General features: G+C 45.5%; 3 non-coding genes across 3 annotated transcripts; all 3 read left to right on the top strand.

Annotated features, from left to right (window-relative positions):
* The first annotated feature begins 4,411 nt into the window (after positions 1–4,411).
* On the top strand, positions 4,412–4,575 carry LOC134996269 (U1 spliceosomal RNA). Its single transcript, XR_010198972.1, has one exon. It is a non-coding gene; the product is annotated as a U1 spliceosomal RNA (small nuclear RNA).
* A 152-nt stretch (positions 4,576–4,727) lies between these two features.
* LOC134996378 (U1 spliceosomal RNA) lies at positions 4,728–4,890 on the top strand. The gene has a single exon (XR_010199078.1). It is a non-coding gene; the product is annotated as a U1 spliceosomal RNA (small nuclear RNA).
* A 655-nt stretch (positions 4,891–5,545) lies between these two features.
* Positions 5,546–5,709, top strand: LOC134996196 (U1 spliceosomal RNA). Its single transcript, XR_010198901.1, has one exon. It is a non-coding gene; the product is annotated as a U1 spliceosomal RNA (small nuclear RNA).
* Positions 5,710–17,865: the final 12,156 nt, after the last annotated feature.

The raw sequence follows: 17,865 nt of genomic DNA, 5'->3' as shown, positions 1-17,865 counted from the left end.
GGTTGATGGAAGAAACATCTTACAAAAACTCTCCAGATTATTGACTATTTAATGTTTTTCTAGGAAACGTTCTAGATGAATGCTTATTAGCCTTTGTCAGTATGTACTTTTGCAAAGTGTCGCTGTGGCGCAATCAGTTAGTGTGTACGGCTATTAACCAAAAGGTTGGTGGTTCAATCCCACCCAGGGACGTAATTGACCTTGTTATCAGATTTTGGTGATCTTTAAGTAGACAAGTCAAAATTTCAAAAACCCCTGTTATGGTGTAGGGTACCTGGCCTTCTCTGATGTAATCAGAGTTAGATTTGATTCAGTGATTTTATAAAAACAGCTAGGAAGCACAATTTAGCAGTGGTTTGCAGAGAAAAAGAAATATGTTGGCAAAAAAATCCAATTGAGTGATTAAACAGCTCTTCATTTTCTGGCTTTATTTTTATGCTAAAAAATTTGTTCTCTGAAAAGTGTCCACAAAGCCAAGTATCTGATTAACATCTTTGTAGGGATGGTTTTTCACCTATTACTAAATTAAACTTGCTTCATTGGAAAGGCAGCAAGATGCATCCTCATTTCAATATCTACTGAAATAATACAGGTTGACACCAGGAAACATTAACGCCACTGCATCCTTGCTGCTTTCTCATGTGGAAGTCTGTTTAATGTGAAAACAAGGTGATATCTAATTAGCACACAGGTAAGGAATTAAGAAAATCTTTATTTAAGGGTGAAGATGTTTCTCACAAAATCGTTGCCCCAATGCATCATTGAAATTCAAGCTGGAAAGATGATTTTAATATATCACTTGTACATTTTGTATTGCTCTTCTGGTGACAATGTAGTTTGTTTTTGTCAATTACCATTTTAATAATAGGGTAAAGAAAATTAAGTGGATTTTTGAAAGAAAACAATACTGTCAATATACTATTAAAACAAATTAAAATGGTAAAAGTTATTGTACTTTAAGTAAAAATAAAAGAGCAAAAATATCAATCCCAGTTTTGGATTACTTTAATTAACAAAAAAAAATGCATATAGCAGAGGATAGTTTCAATCTGCCTACCTCTGGGTTATGGGCCCAGCATGCTTCCATTGCAGTACTCTGCTGCACATGTAAGTGCAAGAGATCCTGAAGCACTCACTCATCATGGGAAAGTACCAATGCGTTTCTTCATTGGTTGATGGAAGAAACATCTTACAAAATCTCTCCAGATTATTGACTTTTTAAAGTTTTCTAGGAAACGTTCTAGATGAATGCTTATTAGCCTTTGTCAGTATGTACTTTTGCAAAGTGTCTCTGTGGTGCAATCGTTTAGTGTGTTTGGTTATTAACCAAAGGGTTGGTGGTTCAATCCCACCCAGGGATGTTATTGACCTTGTCATCAGATTTTGGTGATCTTTAAGTAGACAAGTCAAAATTTCAAACCCCCTCTTATGGTGTAGGGTACCTGGCCTACTCTGATGTAATCAGAGTTAGATTTGATTAAGTGATTTTATCAAAAAACAGCTAGGAAGCACAATTTAGCAGTGGGTTGCAGAGAAAATGAAATATGCTGGCAGAAAAATCCAATTGAGTGATTAAACAGCTCTTCATTTTCTGGCTTTATTTTTATGCTAACAAATTTGTTCTCTGAAAAGTGTCCACAAAGCCAAGTATCGGATTAACATCTTTGTAGGGATGGTTTTTCACCTATTACTAAATTAAACTTGCTTCATTGGAAAGGCAGCAAGATGCATCCTCATTTCAATATCTACTGAAATAATACAGGTTGACACCAGGAAACATTAACGCCACTGCATCCTTGCTGCTTTCTCATGTGGAAGTCTGTTTAATGTGAAAACAAGGTGATATCTAATTAGCACACAGGTAAGGAATTAAGAAAATCTTTATTTAAGGGTGAAGATGTTTCTCACAAAATCGTTGCCCCAATGCATCATTGAAATTCAAGCTGGAAAGATGATTTTAATATATCACTTGTACATTTTGTATTGCTCTTCTGGTGACAATGTAGTTTGTTTTTGTCAATTACCATTTTAATAATAGGGTAAAGAAAATTAAGTGGATTTTTGAAAGAAAACAATACTGTCAATATACTATTAAAACAAATTAAAATGGTAAAAGTTATTGTACTTTAAGTAAAAATAAAAGAGCAAAAATATCAATCCCAGTTTTGGATTACTTTAATTAACAAAAAAAAATGCATATAGCAGAGGATAGTTTCAATCTGCCTACCTCTGGGTTATGGGCCCAGCATGCTTCCATTGCAGTACTCTGCTGCACATGTAAGTGCAAGAGATCCTGAAGCACTCACTCATCATGGGAAAGTACCAATGCGTTTCTTCATTGGTTGATGGAAGAAACATCTTACAAAATCTCTCCAGATTATTGACTTTTTAAAGTTTTCTAGGAAACGTTCTAGATGAATGCTTATTAGCCTTTGTCAGTATGTACTTTTGCAAAGTGTCTCTGTGGTGCAATCGGTTAGTGTGTTTGGTTATTAACCAAAGGGTTGGTGGTTCAATCCCCCCAGGGATGTTATTGACCTTGTCATCAGATTTTGGTGATCTTTAAGTAGACAAGTCAAAATTTCAAACCCCCTCTTATGGTGTAGGGTACCTGGCCTACTCTGATGTAATCAGAGTTAGATTTGATTAAGTGATTTTATCAAAAAACAGCTAGGAAGCACAATTTAGCAGTGGGTTGCAGAGAAAATGAAATATGCTGGCAGAAAAATCCAATTGAGTGATTAAACAGCTCTTCATTTTCTGGCTTTATTTTTTTGCTAACAAATTTGTTCTCTGAAAAGTGTCCACAAAGCCAAGTATCGGATTAACATCTTTGTAGGGATGGTTTTTCACCTATTACTAAATTAAACTTGCTTCATTGGAAAGGCAGCAAGATGCATCCTCATTTCAATATCTACTGAAATAATACAGGTTGACACCAGGAAACATTAACGCCACTGCATCCTTGCTGCTTTCTCATGTGGAAGTCTGTTTAATGTGAAAACAAGGTGATATCTAATTAGCACACAGGTAAGGAATTAAGAAAATCTTTATTTAAGGGTGAAGATGTTTCTCACAAAATCGTTGCCCCAATGCATCATTGAAATTCAAGCTGGAAAGATGATTTTAATATATCACTTGTACATTTTGTATTGCTCTTCTGGTGACAATGTAGTTTGTTTTTGTCAATTACCATTTTAATAATCGGGTAAAGAAAATTAAGTGGATTTTTGAAAGAAAACAATACTGTCAATATACTATTAAAACATATTAAAATGGTAAAAGTTATTGTACTTTAAGTAAAAATAAAAGAGAAAAAAAATCAATCCCAGTTTTGGATTACTTTAATTAACAAAAAAAAAATGCATATAGCAGAGGATAGTTTCAATCTGCCTACCTCTGGGTTATGAACCCAGCATGCTTTCATTACAGTACTCTGCTGCACATGTAAGTGCAAGAGATCTTGAAGCACTCACTCATCATGGGAAAGTAACAATGTGTTTCTTCGTTGGTTGATGGAAGAAACATCTTACAAAAACTCTCCAGATTATTGACTTTTTAAAGTTTTTCTAGGAAACGTTCTAGATGAATGCTTATTAGCCTTTGTCAGTATGGACTTTTGCAAAGTGTCTCTGTGGCGCAATTGGTTAGTGTGATTGGTTATTAACCAAAGGGTTGGTGGTTCAATCCCACCCAGGGATGTAATTGACCTTGTTATCAGATTTTGGTGATCTTTAAGTAGACAAGTCAAAATTTCAAAAACCCCTGTTATGGTGTAGGGTACCTGGCCTTCTCTGATGTAATCAGAGTTAGATTTGATTCAGTGATTTTATAAAAATAGCTAGGAAGCACAATTTAGCAGTGGTTTGCAGAGAAAAAGAAATATGCTGGCAAAAAAATCCAATTGAGTGATTAAACAGCTCTTCATTTTCTGGCTTTATTTTTATGCTAACAAATTTGTTCTCTGAAAAGTGTCCACAAAGCCAAGTATCTGATTAACATCTTTGTAGGGATGGTTTTTCACCTATTACTAAATTAAACTTGCTTCATTGGAAAGGCAGCAAGATGCATCCTCATTTCAATATCTACTGAAATAATACAGGTTGACACCAGGAAACATTAACGCCACTGCATCCTTGCCGATGATAACCTCAAGTTGGGTCATTCGGTGCTGCAGAGTCGTACGCACTCTTCCACCCGTTCAAGAGCTTTGGTATAACCCCATGGTTCTTAATGTGACCCCAGCATCCTCTAGGTCGTATGAGAAAATAGGATTTTAATACCTACCGGTAAATCCTTTTCTCTTAGTCTGTAGAGGATGCTGGAGTTCCCTTGTGCTGCCTCAGTTGAATCTCCTTTACTTGACAGAGATGTGCCTGAGCAGCGGCCCTCCCCAGCCCTATCCCAAATCATACTTATTTTGCATAGGAGATACCATGGTCATGAAGATTATTCTCCCAGGGTGAGGTTCATTCATTGCATTCTGGGTATGCTGACCCCTGTGATTTCCCCAAATGTGGGTAACTCGACTGCATTATTTGTGGTAGTGGGGGACTGTGTTTGTGTTTTCCTCTGGTCAGCTCTGGTAAAAGTCAGATTTCTTTGTTTCAGATCTTCCTCTAGCCTTGTTCTTCTTTCAAGAGTTCCCTTGTGCTGCCTCAGTTGGATCTCCTTCACTTGACAGGGGGGTGCCCGAGCAGCGACCCTCCCCAGCTCAAGCCCAACTCCTACTTACCTGCCAGGTGAGATACTATGATCATGAAGGTGCTTCTCCCAGGGCAAGGCTCACCCATTGCACTCTGGGTGTGCTGCCCCTGCGATTTCCCCAAATGTGGGAAACTTGACTGCATAATTTGTGTTTCCCCTGGTCGGCTCTCGTATAATTCAGATCTCTTTGTCTCAGGTCTCTCTCCAGCCTAGTTTGCTGTCTGTTTCCACTTCTTTTTTCTTGAGCCCCTCCCTTTTATACCCTTGTGCACTATCCTGACTTCTCCTCCTGTCTGCTTACTTTGTGCCTTCCAATGCACAATGCAAACTACACACCCTTTTACTTGCCTTACAGAGCAGCTCTGGAGCTGTTACAGTGCCAAGCTGCTGTAAGAAATCAGCTTGAATGCTTCAGGGGCTGGGGCATTGTCAACATGAGCCCCACACCGAAGGAGGGTTTGGGTGTTTAATGCGAACTAAGGGTCATCCAAGCGCCGCAAAAGGCCGCCATGCCCTGCACACCCCTTTTCTCTTTTCATATGCAGATGAGGGTTCCAGCCAACTTTGGCCCACTGCTTGGATGACATCACCGTATGCAAATCCATCTTCTGCAGAACTTCCCCCAGGAATGCTTGTACTAGTTGTTGCATTTGGTTTGTTGTTTGGGGGTGCTTCAGTATTAGGCAGCCTTCTGCCCTCCCATGTTCATCTGAAAATATGTGTTCTCCCTGCAGTTGTTGTCTCCAGATGAGAGTTCCCTTGTGCTGCCTCAGTTGAATCTCCTTTACTTGACAGAGATGTGCCTGAGCAGCGGCCCTCCCCAGCCCTATCCCAAATCATACTTATTTTGCATAGGCGATACCATGGTCATGAAGATTGTTCTCCCAGGGTGAGGTTCATTCATTGCATTCTGGGTATGCTGACCCCTGTGATTTCCCCAAATGTGGGAAACTCGACTGCATTATTTGTGGTAGTGGGGGACTGTGTTTGTGCTTTCCTCTGGTCAGCTCTGGTAAAAGTCAGATTTCTTTGTCTCAGATCTTCCTCTAGCCTTGTTCTTCTTTCGAGAGTTCCCTTGTGCTGCCTCAGTTGGATCTCCTTCACTTGACAGGGGGTGCCCGAGCAGCAATCCTCCACAGCTCTGGCCCAACTCCTACTTACCTGCCAGGAGAGATACTATGATCTTCACTGTTAGGGCAATCAGGATGTGGAATTCCCTGCCAGGGAAGGTGGTAATGGCGGACTCTGTAATTGGATTTAAAAAAGGAATGGATACATTTCTGAATGAAAAAGCTATCCAAGGTTATAATACTTAAAATATCAACATGGTTAATCCGGGGGTAACATGAGTTGTAGTAGCTAACTAGTCATAAAACATTATTCAGCAAGTATGTAGAATCATCACAACTTAAAACAGGTTGAACACGATGGGCAATTTGCCTCTATTCAACCTCAAAAACTATGTTACTATATGTTACTATATTACTATGTTACTGTAGTATACAGAACACCACAATGCAATGAGCAGTGATAGTGAGCACTGATGAGGATACTAGAACTGACACTGAGCAGCAAGATGCAGCACTGGACTATTAGTAATGTACTGTAGTATGCTGAGCACAACAATGCAGCACAAGACAATGAGCAGTGATACTGAGCACTGATGAGGATACTACTGAGAACTGACACTGAGCAGGAGAGACACACTACTAGTATTACTGAGCAGCAATAAGTATCCACTGATACTGAGCACTGATATTGAGATTTCCACTGAGAGAACATAGCCACGTCCTCTCCGCTCTCTCTTCAATGCACGAGTAAAAATGGCGGCAATGCGCAGCTCTTTATATGAAATCCGAATCTCGCGAGAATCCGACAGCGGGATGATGACATTTTCCCTTGTTCAGGTTTTCCGAGTCAGGCGGGAACAACCGAGCCTGCCTCGTACCAGTGTAAACCACGTGGAGTTCGTGGGGAATTCGGTTCTCGGAGAACCGAACCCGCTCCTCTCTACCTTATACCCATCAATTTTTTTTATTTTCAATCTAAGCCCCTGCAGTTTTCTGTAAGCATCTGCTTTGCTATGATGATCAACAAGTCACAAGGGCAAACACTCAGGGCTTGAGGCGTAGATCTTAGGACCAGCTGCTACAAGCATGGCAGAGGTGTCACTATCACTGGTGACACCCAGAGAGGTGGCGAGGGAGATTGTAATGCAGTGCGCGCAGATAAGCAGCGCAATGGTAAAAAGGAGGCATGGTTTCATAGGTAGGGGCGTGGCCTGGTGGCCTGAATCTACATTTTGTTGCTCCGGGTGTCCCGGGGGTTGGGGGCTGCACCGGGGACTAGTGTGTGAGCGGTGCTGGCTCCTGCACAGTGACATGGCATGGCCACTAGAGATGTGCACCGGAAATTTTTCGGGTTTTGTGTTTTGGTTTTGGGTTCGGTTCCGCGGCCGTGTTTTGGGTTCGAACGCGTTTTGGCTAAACCTCACCGAATTTTTTTTGTCGGATTCGGGTGTGTTTTGGATTCGGGTGTTTTTTTCAAAAAACCCTAAAAAACAGCTCAAATCATAGAATTTGGGAGTCATTTTGATCCCAAAGTATTATTAACCTCAATAACCATAATTTCCACTCATTTTCAGTCTATTCTTAACACCTCACACCTCACAATATTATTTTTAGTCCTAAAATTTGCACCGAGGTCGCTGGATGACTAAGCTCAGTGACCCAAGTGGCCGACACAAACACCTGGCCCATCTAGGAGTGGCACTGCAGTGTCACGCATGATGGCCCTTCCAAAAAACACTCCCCAAACAGCACATGACGCAAAGAAAAAAAGAGGCGCAATGAGGTAGCTGTGTGACTAAGCTCAGCGACCCAAGTGGCCGACACAAACACCTGGCCCATCTAGGAGTGGCACTGCAGTGTCACGCAGGATGGCCCTTCCAAAAAACACTCCCCAAACAGCACATGACGCAAAGAAAAAAAGAGGCGCAATGAGGTAGCTGTGTGACTAAGCTCAGCGACCCAAGTGGACGACACAAACACCTGGCCCATCTAGGAGTGTCACTGCAGTGTCACGCAGGATGGCCCTTCCAAAAAACACTCCCCAAACAGCACATGACGCAAAGAAAAAAAGAGGCGCAATGAGGTAGCTGTGTGACTAAGCTCAGCGACCCAAGTGGCCGACACAAACACCTGGCCCATCTAGGAGTGGCACTGCAGTGTCACGCAGGATGGCCCTTCCAAAAAACACTCCCCAAACAGCACATGACGCAAAGAAAAATAAAAGAAAAAAGAGGTGCAAGGTGGAATTGCCTTGGGCCCTCCCACCCACCCTTATGTTGTATAAACAGGACATGCACACTTTAACCAACCCATCATTTCAGTGACAGGGTCTGCCACACGACTGTGACTGAAATGACGGGTTGGTTTGGACCCCCACCAAAAAAGAAGCAATTAATCTCTCCTTGCACAAACTGGCTCTATAGAGGCAAGATGTCCACCTCATCATCCTCCGATTCATCACCGTGTACATCCCCCTCCTCACAGATTATCAATTCGTCCCCACTGGAATCCACCATCTCAGCTCCCTGTATACTTTGTGGAGGCAATTGCTGCTGGTCAATGTCTCCACGGAGAAATTGATTATAATTCATTTTAATGAACATCATCTTCTCCACATTTTCTGGAAGTAACCTCGTACGCCGATTGCTGACAAGGTGAGCGGCGGCACTAAACACTCTTTCGGAGTACACACTTGTGGGAGGGCAACTTAGGTAGAATAAAGCCAGTTTGTGCAAGGGCCTCCAAATTGCCTCTTTTTCCTGCCAGTATACGTACGGACTGTCTGACGTGCCTACTTGGATGCGGTCACTCATATAATCCTCCACCATTCTTTCAATGGTGAGAGAATCATATGCAGTGACAGTAGACGACATGTCCGTAATCGTTGGCAGGTCCTTCAGTCCGGACCAGATGTCAGCATCAGCAGTCGCTCCAGACTGCCCTGCATCACCGCCAGCGGGTGGGCTCGGAATTCTGAGCCTTTTCCTCGCACCCCCAATTGCGGGAGAATGTGAAGGAGGAGCTGTTGACCGATCAAGTTCCGCTTGACTTGATAATTTTCTCACCAGCAGGTCTTTGAACCCCTGCAGACTTGTGTCTGCCGGAAAGAGAGATACAACGTAGGTTTTAAATCTAGGATCGAGCACGGTGGCCAAAATGTAGTGCTCTGATTTCAACAGATTGACCACCCGTGAATCCTGGTTAAGCGAATGAAGGGCTCCATCCACAAGTCCCACATGCCTATCGGAATCGCTCTGTCTTAGCTCCTCCTTCAATGTCTCCAGCTTCTTCTGCAAAAGCCTGATGACGGGAATGACCTGACTCAGGCTGGCAGTGTCTGAACTGACTTCACGTGTGGCAAGTTCAAAAGGTTGCAGAACCTTGCACAACGTTGAAATCATTCTCCACTGCGCTTTAGACAGGTGCATTCCACCTCCTATATCGTGGTCAGATGTATAGGCTTGAATGGCCTTTTGCTGCTCCTCCATCCTCTGAAGCATATAGAGGGTTGAATTCCACCTCGTTACCACTTCTTGCTTCAGATGATGGCAGGGCAGGTTCAGGCGTTTTTGGTGTTGCTCCAGTCTTCTGTACGTGGTGCCTGTACGCCGAAAGTGTCCCGCAATTCTTGTGGCCACCGACAGCATCTCTTGCACGCCCCTGTCGTTTTTTAAATAATTCTGCACCACCAAATTCAAGGTATGTGCAAAACATGGGACGTGCTGGAATTTGCCCAGATATAATGCACGCACAATATTGCTGGCGTTGTCCGATGCCACAAATCCACAGGAGAGTCCAATTGGGGTAAGCCATTCTGTGATGATCTTCCTTAGTTGCCGTAAGAGGTTTTCAGCTGTGTGCGTATTCTGGAAAGCGGTGATACAAAGCGTAGCCTGCCTAGGAAAGAGTTGGCGTTTGCGAGATGCTGCTACTGGTGCCGCCGCTGCTGTTCTTGCGGCGGGAGTCAATACATCTACCCAGTGGGCTGTCACAGTCATATAGTCCTGAGTCTGCCCTGCTCCACTTGTCCACATGTCCGTGGTTAAGTGGACATTGGGTACAACTGCATTTTTTAGGACACTGGTGAGTCTTTTTCTGAGGTCTGTGTACATTTTCGGTATCGCCTGCCTAGAGAAATGGAACCTAGATGGTATTTGGTACCGGGGACACAGTACCTCAATCAAGTCTATAGTTGGCTCTGAAGTAATGATGGATACCGGAACCACGTTTCTCACTGCCCAGGATGCCAAGGCCTCAGTTATCCGCTTTGCAGCAGGATGACTGCTGTGATATTTCATCTTCCTTGCAAAAGACTGTTGGACAGTCAATTGCTTGGTGGAAGTAGTAAAAGTGGTCTTACGACTTCCCCTCTGGGATGACCATCGACTCCCAGCAGCAACAACAGCAGCGCCAGCAGCAGTAGGCGTTACACTCAAGGATGCATCTGTCAGGAATCGACTTACCAGGCTGACTTCCGTCCGCCGCTGCGGACTCCGTCCTGGCTCCCTGCGGTCACCTGTCACCTATGCCCCTGCCATGGGGTATCATCTGGATCCTGGGGGCACTGCTGGTGCAGCGGGCGTGTAGCGCGCCGCGTCCCCGCTGGGCCGCGGCGTGGGCGCCGCCATGACAGTCTGCAATAGCCTGTATGCTGCGGCCAATCCGGTGCGTGGCCGCACCCACCTTTCCTGCACTCATCCAATCCCTGCGTACCATGGGGTATATAGGAGGCTACAGTTACAGCTCACAGGCATCCTGGACTTTGTGTCTATCTGCGACCTACACGAAAGGATCGGTTCCTGTCTCTCCTGAGTTCCTAGTTCTCTGCTAAGAACGTTATACTCCTGGTCACTCTGCTATCTTCTGTGGAACTTCAAGGCTCAGCAATACCTGCAACCTGCATAAGGCTTCACACTAATCACCACCTTGTGTGCTTCAGCCTGCAGTTGAAGACTAACTCCAGGTGCGTTCATTCCTCCACCTGTGACACAGCTTGCTGCTGCCAGTGCCCATCACCTGCACTGTGAGTAAGTCTCCTGCTTATGCTCAGGTTTGCCATTTCATCCACTGCCTTAGTTTCCTGTTTTAACCCTGCACTGGTTTCCAAGCCAGAACCATTCCATATGACATTTGTTCTTCTGATTTATATTCCTGGATATTATTTCTCAATTTCACTTATCATTCATTTGCCATAGACTTTCAGTTCCATTACTGAGTGATTGACTTTTTTCCACCTGTTATTATTATTTCTGCTGCAATAACTGTTATAACATCTGTCTAATAAAAATACCATTGCGCTCATGCGCAGGAACGTTATTCAACCTCCTCGTTTCCTTCCTTCCACCTCCACTGACCCACTAGCGCCCCCTCCGGGGACACAGACCAAACACAATCTGACAGTAAGTCCAGGATCGATGGACTCGGATGGTGGACGGAGTGTGGGGTCAGAGGCCTTGCAAGATCTGGTCTCCCGTCTGGATGGTCAAGAGGTTGCGCAGCAGCAGATGCTTCACTTTCTACAAGGGATGTCCTCCCGATTGGATACACTGCAGCAATCCCTGCCCAGTGTACTTTCACCTACTGTTCCAGTTACTCCAGCACCTGCCAGTGCTATGAATTCTTCTACGTCGGCTGCATCATCTCCAGTGTCACGCCTGCACCTGCCCGTGCCGAGCAAATATGATGGCAGTCCTAAACTATGCCGTGGCTTTCTCAATCAGTGTGAAATACAATTTGAGTTATTGCCACATAACTTTCCCACACCAAGGTCCAAGGTTGCCTACATCATTTCCTTGCTCTCTGGTTCCGCTCTGAGTTGGGTGTCTCCGCTATGGGAACGTGCTGACCCTCTGATCAACAACTACTCAGACTTCGTGTCAACTTTTAGACGGATCTTTGACGAGCCTGGTCGTGCAACATCAGCTTCGGCAGACCTGATCCAACTTCGTCAAGGTAACCGAAGCATGGGACAATATGTCATCCAGTTCCAGACGTTGGCTGCAGAGGTCCAGTGGAACAACCAAGCTCTGGTAGCAGCCTTCTGGCACGGACTCTCGGAGCGGATCAAGGACGAACTGACAACCCGTGACATTCCTGTTCAACTGCCTGATTTGATCTCCCTATGTATTAAGCTGGACTCTCGCATCCGCGAACGCAATAATGAACGCGCTCGGAGTGAGTCTCGCAGACCAGGGTTCATACCTCCTGTACAGCTCCAGTCTCCCTCTTCTGACGAGCCTATGCAGATTAATAGGTCCCGCCTATCTCCTGAAGAGCGGGCAAGAAGAATACGGGAGAGGCTCTGCCTGTACTGTGCTGCTGCGGGCCATCAAATTAACTCCTGCACGATGCGTTCGGGAAACGCCAGATCCTGACTTGTAAGGGAGGAGTCAAGTTAGGATCTCTCAGTCAAGCTCCTTCTCAACAAGACCTCATTCTTCCAGTGACGCTAGAAACTTCCGTTGGGCTCCAGTCTGCATCAGCATTAGTGGACTGCGGTGCTGCAGGAAATTTTATTACCCAGGCTGCTGTAAATAAATTTCGTCTGTCTACCTGTGAACTTTCCTGTCCTGTATACATTACTGCTGTGGATGGTAGTAGAATCTCTAAGGGGAACATTTCACATCAAACTACCCCAGTGGTTCTGGGAGTTGGATTTCTTCACTCAGAACTGATCAAGTTCCTGGTCATCCCTCAGGCTACCCAGGAGATTGTCTTGGGCATGCCTTGGCTCCAGCTACATAACCCACAGTTCAACTGGACAACGTTGCAGCTTACCTCATGGGGTTCACAGTGTCACCAAACCTGCCTAGCCCAAGTGTGTCCCTTTAAATCAACCGAAGTAAAGTCACAGCTAGATCTTCCAGCAGTTTATCAAGACTTCGCAGACGTCTTCTGTGAAAAGGCTGCTGATATTCTGCCGCCCCATAGGGAATGGGATTGTCCCATCGATCTCCTTCCTGGCAAGAAGCCACCTAGGGGGCGCACCTACCCTTTGTCTGTTCCTGAAACAGAGGCGATGAGTAACTACATCAGAGAGAATCTCCAGAAAGGATTCATCCGTCCATCATCATCACCCGCTGGTGCAGGTTTCTTCTTTGTCAAAAAGAAGGATGGAGGACTGCGTCCATGCATTGACTATCGGGGTCTCAATGACATTACCATCAAGAATAGTTATCCTTTGCCACTCATTACCGAACTTTTTGATAGAGTTAAGGGGGCCCGCATCTTCACCAAGTTAGATCTCCGCGGTGCCTATAATCTCATCAGAATCCGGAGTGGTGACGAGTGGAAAACAGCTTTCAACACTCGAGATGGCCATTATGAATACCTGGTAATGCCATTTGGGTTGAGTAATGCTCCAGCGGTATTCCAACACTTTGTGAATGAAATTTTTCGAGATGTGCTGTATAAATACCTCGTTGTCTACTTAGATGATATTCTTATCTTTTCTCAAGACCTTCCATCTCATCGCCTACAAGTCTGTGAAGTTCTCCGACGTCTTCGTGAGAACCGTCTCTATGGGAAACTATCTAAATGCACCTTTGAAGTTCCCTCTATACCCTTCCTGGGTTATATAATCTCCGGATCGGATCTTCAGATGGACCCGACGAAATTGGAAGCCATTGCCAACTGGTCCATTCCAACTTCCCTCAAAGCTATCCAGCGGTTCCTGGGTTTCGCTAACTACTATAGAAAATTTATTCGAGGATTCTCCACTCTCATCGCTCCAATTACCAACCTGACTCGGAAAGGGGCAGATCATTCCAACTGGTCAGAAGAAGCCTTGGCAGCCTTCCGGAAAATCAAGCTAGCCTTTATGTCTGCTCCAGTGCTGTCACAGCCAGATGTCGACAGACCATTCGAGTTGGAGGTAGACGCCTCTACAGTTGGGGTTGGTGCTGTTCTCTCCCAGAAGGGATCTGATGGGAAAGTCCACCCGTGTGGATTCTATTCTCGCAAGTTTCTTCCTGCAGAAGCTAACTACTCCGTGGGAGATCAAGAGTTACTGGCAATCAAGCTGGCTCTCGAGGAATGGAGATATCTCCTAGAAGGGGCCAAACATCCGTTTAACATCTTCACGGATCATAAGAACTTGCTTTACTTAAAAGCAGCCCAGTGCCTTAACCCTCGCCAGTCCAGGTGGGCTATGTTTTTCTCACGTTTTAATTTCAAGCTTCATTTCCGCCCAGGTTCACAGAATGTGAAAGCCGATGCATTATCCCGATCCATGGAATCTGAAGAAGGAACATCTGACTCTGTGCCACATTCCATCCTGAGTCCCGTGGTTTTCGCTGCCTCTCAAGTCTCCCCAGCTCCTCCTCCTGGTAAGACTTTTGTTTCCTCAGAGCTCCGTCCCAAGTTGCTATCTTGGGCCCATCAGTCCAAGTTCACTGGTCATCCTGGTGTCCTGAAGACATTCAAGTTCCTTTCCGCATCATATTGGTGGCCAAAGATGAAAATGGACATCCAGGATTTCGTGGCATCCTGTCCTAAGTGTGTGCAGCACAAGACTCCTCGTCAGTCGCCAGCAGGTCAGTTACAACCCTTGTCTGTCCCTAGTCGTCCTTGGTCTCATCTGTCCATGGATTTTATCACTGACCTTCCATCTTCTCAGGGACATAATACCATTTGGGTTGTAGTGGACAGATTCACCAAGATGGCTCATTTCGTTCCTCTCCAGGGTCTCCCTTCTGCCCCAAAACTTGCCCAAATCTTCATACAGGAGATTTTCCGCTTACATGGTTTACCCTCTGAAATAATATCTGATCGGGGGGTACAGTTTGTAGCGAGGTTTTGGAGGGCCCTCTGTTCTGCCATGCAGGTAAAATTAAAGTTCTCGTCATCATACCATCCTCAGACGAATGGGCAGACAGAGAGAGTCAATCAAGAACTTGAGACTTTCCTAAGGTTATATGTGTCATCTTCCCAGGATGATTGGTTTAATCTGCTCCCGTGGGCCGAGTTTGCCCATAACTTCCGATATCATACTGCCACTGACACGACACCATTCTTTGCAGTTTATGGGCAACATCCCCGTGTACCTGAATTCCAAGAGCTCCCTCACATGGATGTTCCGGCTGCCACTTCTGCCCTAACTCAGTTTTCAGTCATTTGGAAAAAGATTCACGTTTCCCTCAAAAAAGCCTCCAGTCGATATAAGATCTTTGCCGACCGCAAGAGACGTGCGGTTCCCCATTTGAAACCTGGGGATCGAGTTTGGTTATCCACCCGCAACCTTCGTCTCAGGGTTCCTTCCATGAAGTTTGCACCACGCTTCATTGGTCCTTACCCTATTGAGAGTGTCATCAACCCAGTGGCTTACAAGTTGAAATTGCCATCTTCACTACGTATACCTAACGCCTTTCACATTTCTCTCCTCAGACCTCTAGTTCTAAACCGCTTTCAGAATACTCTTCCAGCAGGTCCCAAGATCCGAACTCAGCGGGGCGTGGAATTTGAGATCAACAAGATTCTGGACTCCCGTTGCCGGTATGGACGTCTCCAGTACCTGGTCGATTGGTGCGGTTATGGCCCAGAGGAGAGAAGCTGGGTGAACTCTTCTGATGTCCATGCTCCTAGGTTGGTCCGTGTTTTCCACAGCACTCATCCCTCCAAACCACATGGGTGTTCGGTGTCCACCCCTAAAGGAGGGGGTACTGTCAGGAATCGACTTACCAGGCTGACTTCCGTCCGCCGCTGCGGACTCCGTCCTGGCTCCCTGCGGTCACCTGTCACCTATGCCCCTGCCATGGGGTATCATCTGGATCCTGGGGGCACTGCTGGTGCAGCGGGCGTGTAGCGCGCCGCGTCCCCGCTGGGCCGCGGCGTGGGCGCCGCCATGACAGTCTGCAATAGCCTGTATGCTGCGGCCAATCCGGTGCGTGGCCGCACCCACCTTTCCTGCACTCATCCAATCCCTGCGTACCATGGGGTATATAGGAGGCTACAGTTACAGCTCACAGGCATCCTGGACTTTGTGTCTATCTGCGACCTACACGAAAGGATCGGTTCCTGTCTCTCCTGAGTTCCTGGTTCTCTGCTAAGAACGTTATACTCCTGGTCACTCTGCTATCTTCTGTGGAACTTCAAGGCTCAGCAATACCTGCAACCTGCATAAGGCTTCACACTAATCACCACCTTGTGTGCTTCAGCCTGCAGTTGAAGACTAACTCCAGGTGCGTTCATTCCTCCACCTGTGACACAGCTTGCTGCTGCCAGTGCCCATCACCTGCACTGTGAGTAAGTCTCCTGCTTATGCTCAGGTTTGCCATTTCATCCACTGCCTTAGTTTCCTGTTTTAACCCTGCACTGGTTTCCAAGCCAGAACCATTCCATATGACATTTGTTCTTCTGATTTATATTCCTGGATATTATTTCTCAATTTCACTTATCATTCATTTGCCATAGACTTTCAGTTCCATTACTGAGTGATTGACTTTTTTCCACCTGTTATTATTATTTCTGCTGCAATAACTGTTATAACATCTGTCTAATAAAAATACCATTGCGCTCATGCGCAGGAACGTTATTCAACCTCCTCGTTTCCTTCCTTCCACCTCCACTGACCCACTAGCGCCCCCTCCGGGGACACAGACCAAACACAATCTGACAGCATCGGAGGAATCCCAGGCAGGAGAGAACTCGTCAGAATTGTCAGTGACATGGCCTGCAGGACTATTGGCATTCCTGGGGAAGGAGGAAATTGACACTGAGGGAGTTGGTGGGGTGGTTTGCGTGAGCTTGGTTACAAGAGGAAGGGATTTACTGGTCAGTGGACTGCTTCCGCTGTCGCCCAAAGTTTTTGAACTTGTCACTGACTTATGATGAATGCGCTGCAGGTGACGTATAAGGGAGGATGTTCCGAGGTGGTTAACGTCCTTACCCCTACTTATTACAGCTTGACAAAGGCAACACACGGCTTGACACCTGTTGTCCGCATTTCTGTTGAAATACTTCCACACCGAAGAGCTGATTTTTTTGGTATTTTCACCAGGCATGTCAATGGCCATATTCCTCCCACGGACAACAGGTGTCTCGCCGGGTGCCTGACTTAAACAAACCACCTCACCATCAGAATCCTCCTTGTCAATTTCCTCCCCAGCGCCAGCAACACCCATATCCTCCTCATCCTGGTGTACTTCAACACTGACATCTTCAATCTGACTATCAGGAACTGGACTGCGGGTGCTCCTTCCAGCACTTGCAGGGGGCGTGCAAATGGTGGAAGGTGCATGCTCTTCACGTCCAGTGTTGGGAAGGTCAGGCATCGCAACCGACACAATTGGACTCTCCTTGTGGATTTGTGATTTTGAAGAACGCACAGTTCTTTGCTGTGCTTTTGCCAGCTTAAGTCTTTTCATTTTTCTAGCGAGAGGCTGAGTGCTTCCATCCTCATGTGAAGCTGAACCACTAGCCATGAACATAGGCCAGGGCCTCAGCCGTTCCTTGCCACTCCGTGTGGTAAATGGCATATTGGCAAGTTTACGCTTCTCCTCCGACGATTTTTATTTAGATTTTTGAGTCCTTTTTTTACTGATCTTTTGTGTTTTGGATTTTACATGCTCTGTACTATGACATTGGGCATCGGCCTTGGCAGACGACGTTGATGGAATTTCATCGTCTCGGCCATGACTAGTGGCAGCAGCTTCAGCACGAGGTGGAAGTGGATCTTGATCTTTCCCTATTTTTGGAACCTCAACATTTTTGTTCTCCATATTTTAATAGGCACAACTAAAAGGCACCTCAGGTAAACAATGGAGATGGATGGATACTAGTATACTTATGGATGACGAGTGACTGACGACACAGAGGTAGCTACAGCCGTGGACTACCGTACTGCGTCTGCTAGTATAGAGATGATAATTAATGATATAAAAAAAAAATATATATAACTACTGTAGGTATATATAATATAATGACGGACCTGGTGGACACTGTCAGCAGACTGCTAAACTACTAGTATGAAGAAGATAGAAAAAAACTTCCACCACAGGTAGGTAGGTATACAATTATGGATGAGCACTGACGACACAGAGATAGCCACAGCCGTGGACTACCGTACTGCGTCTGCTAGTATAGAGATGAT

The sequence above is a fragment of the Pseudophryne corroboree genome, unplaced genomic scaffold (assembly GCF_028390025.1).
Source record: "Pseudophryne corroboree isolate aPseCor3 unplaced genomic scaffold, aPseCor3.hap2 scaffold_142, whole genome shotgun sequence".
Taxonomy (NCBI): Eukaryota; Metazoa; Chordata; class Amphibia; order Anura; family Myobatrachidae; genus Pseudophryne; species Pseudophryne corroboree.
Note: the sequence above shows the minus strand (reverse complement) of the source record. Positions and strands in the feature narration are given on the sequence as shown.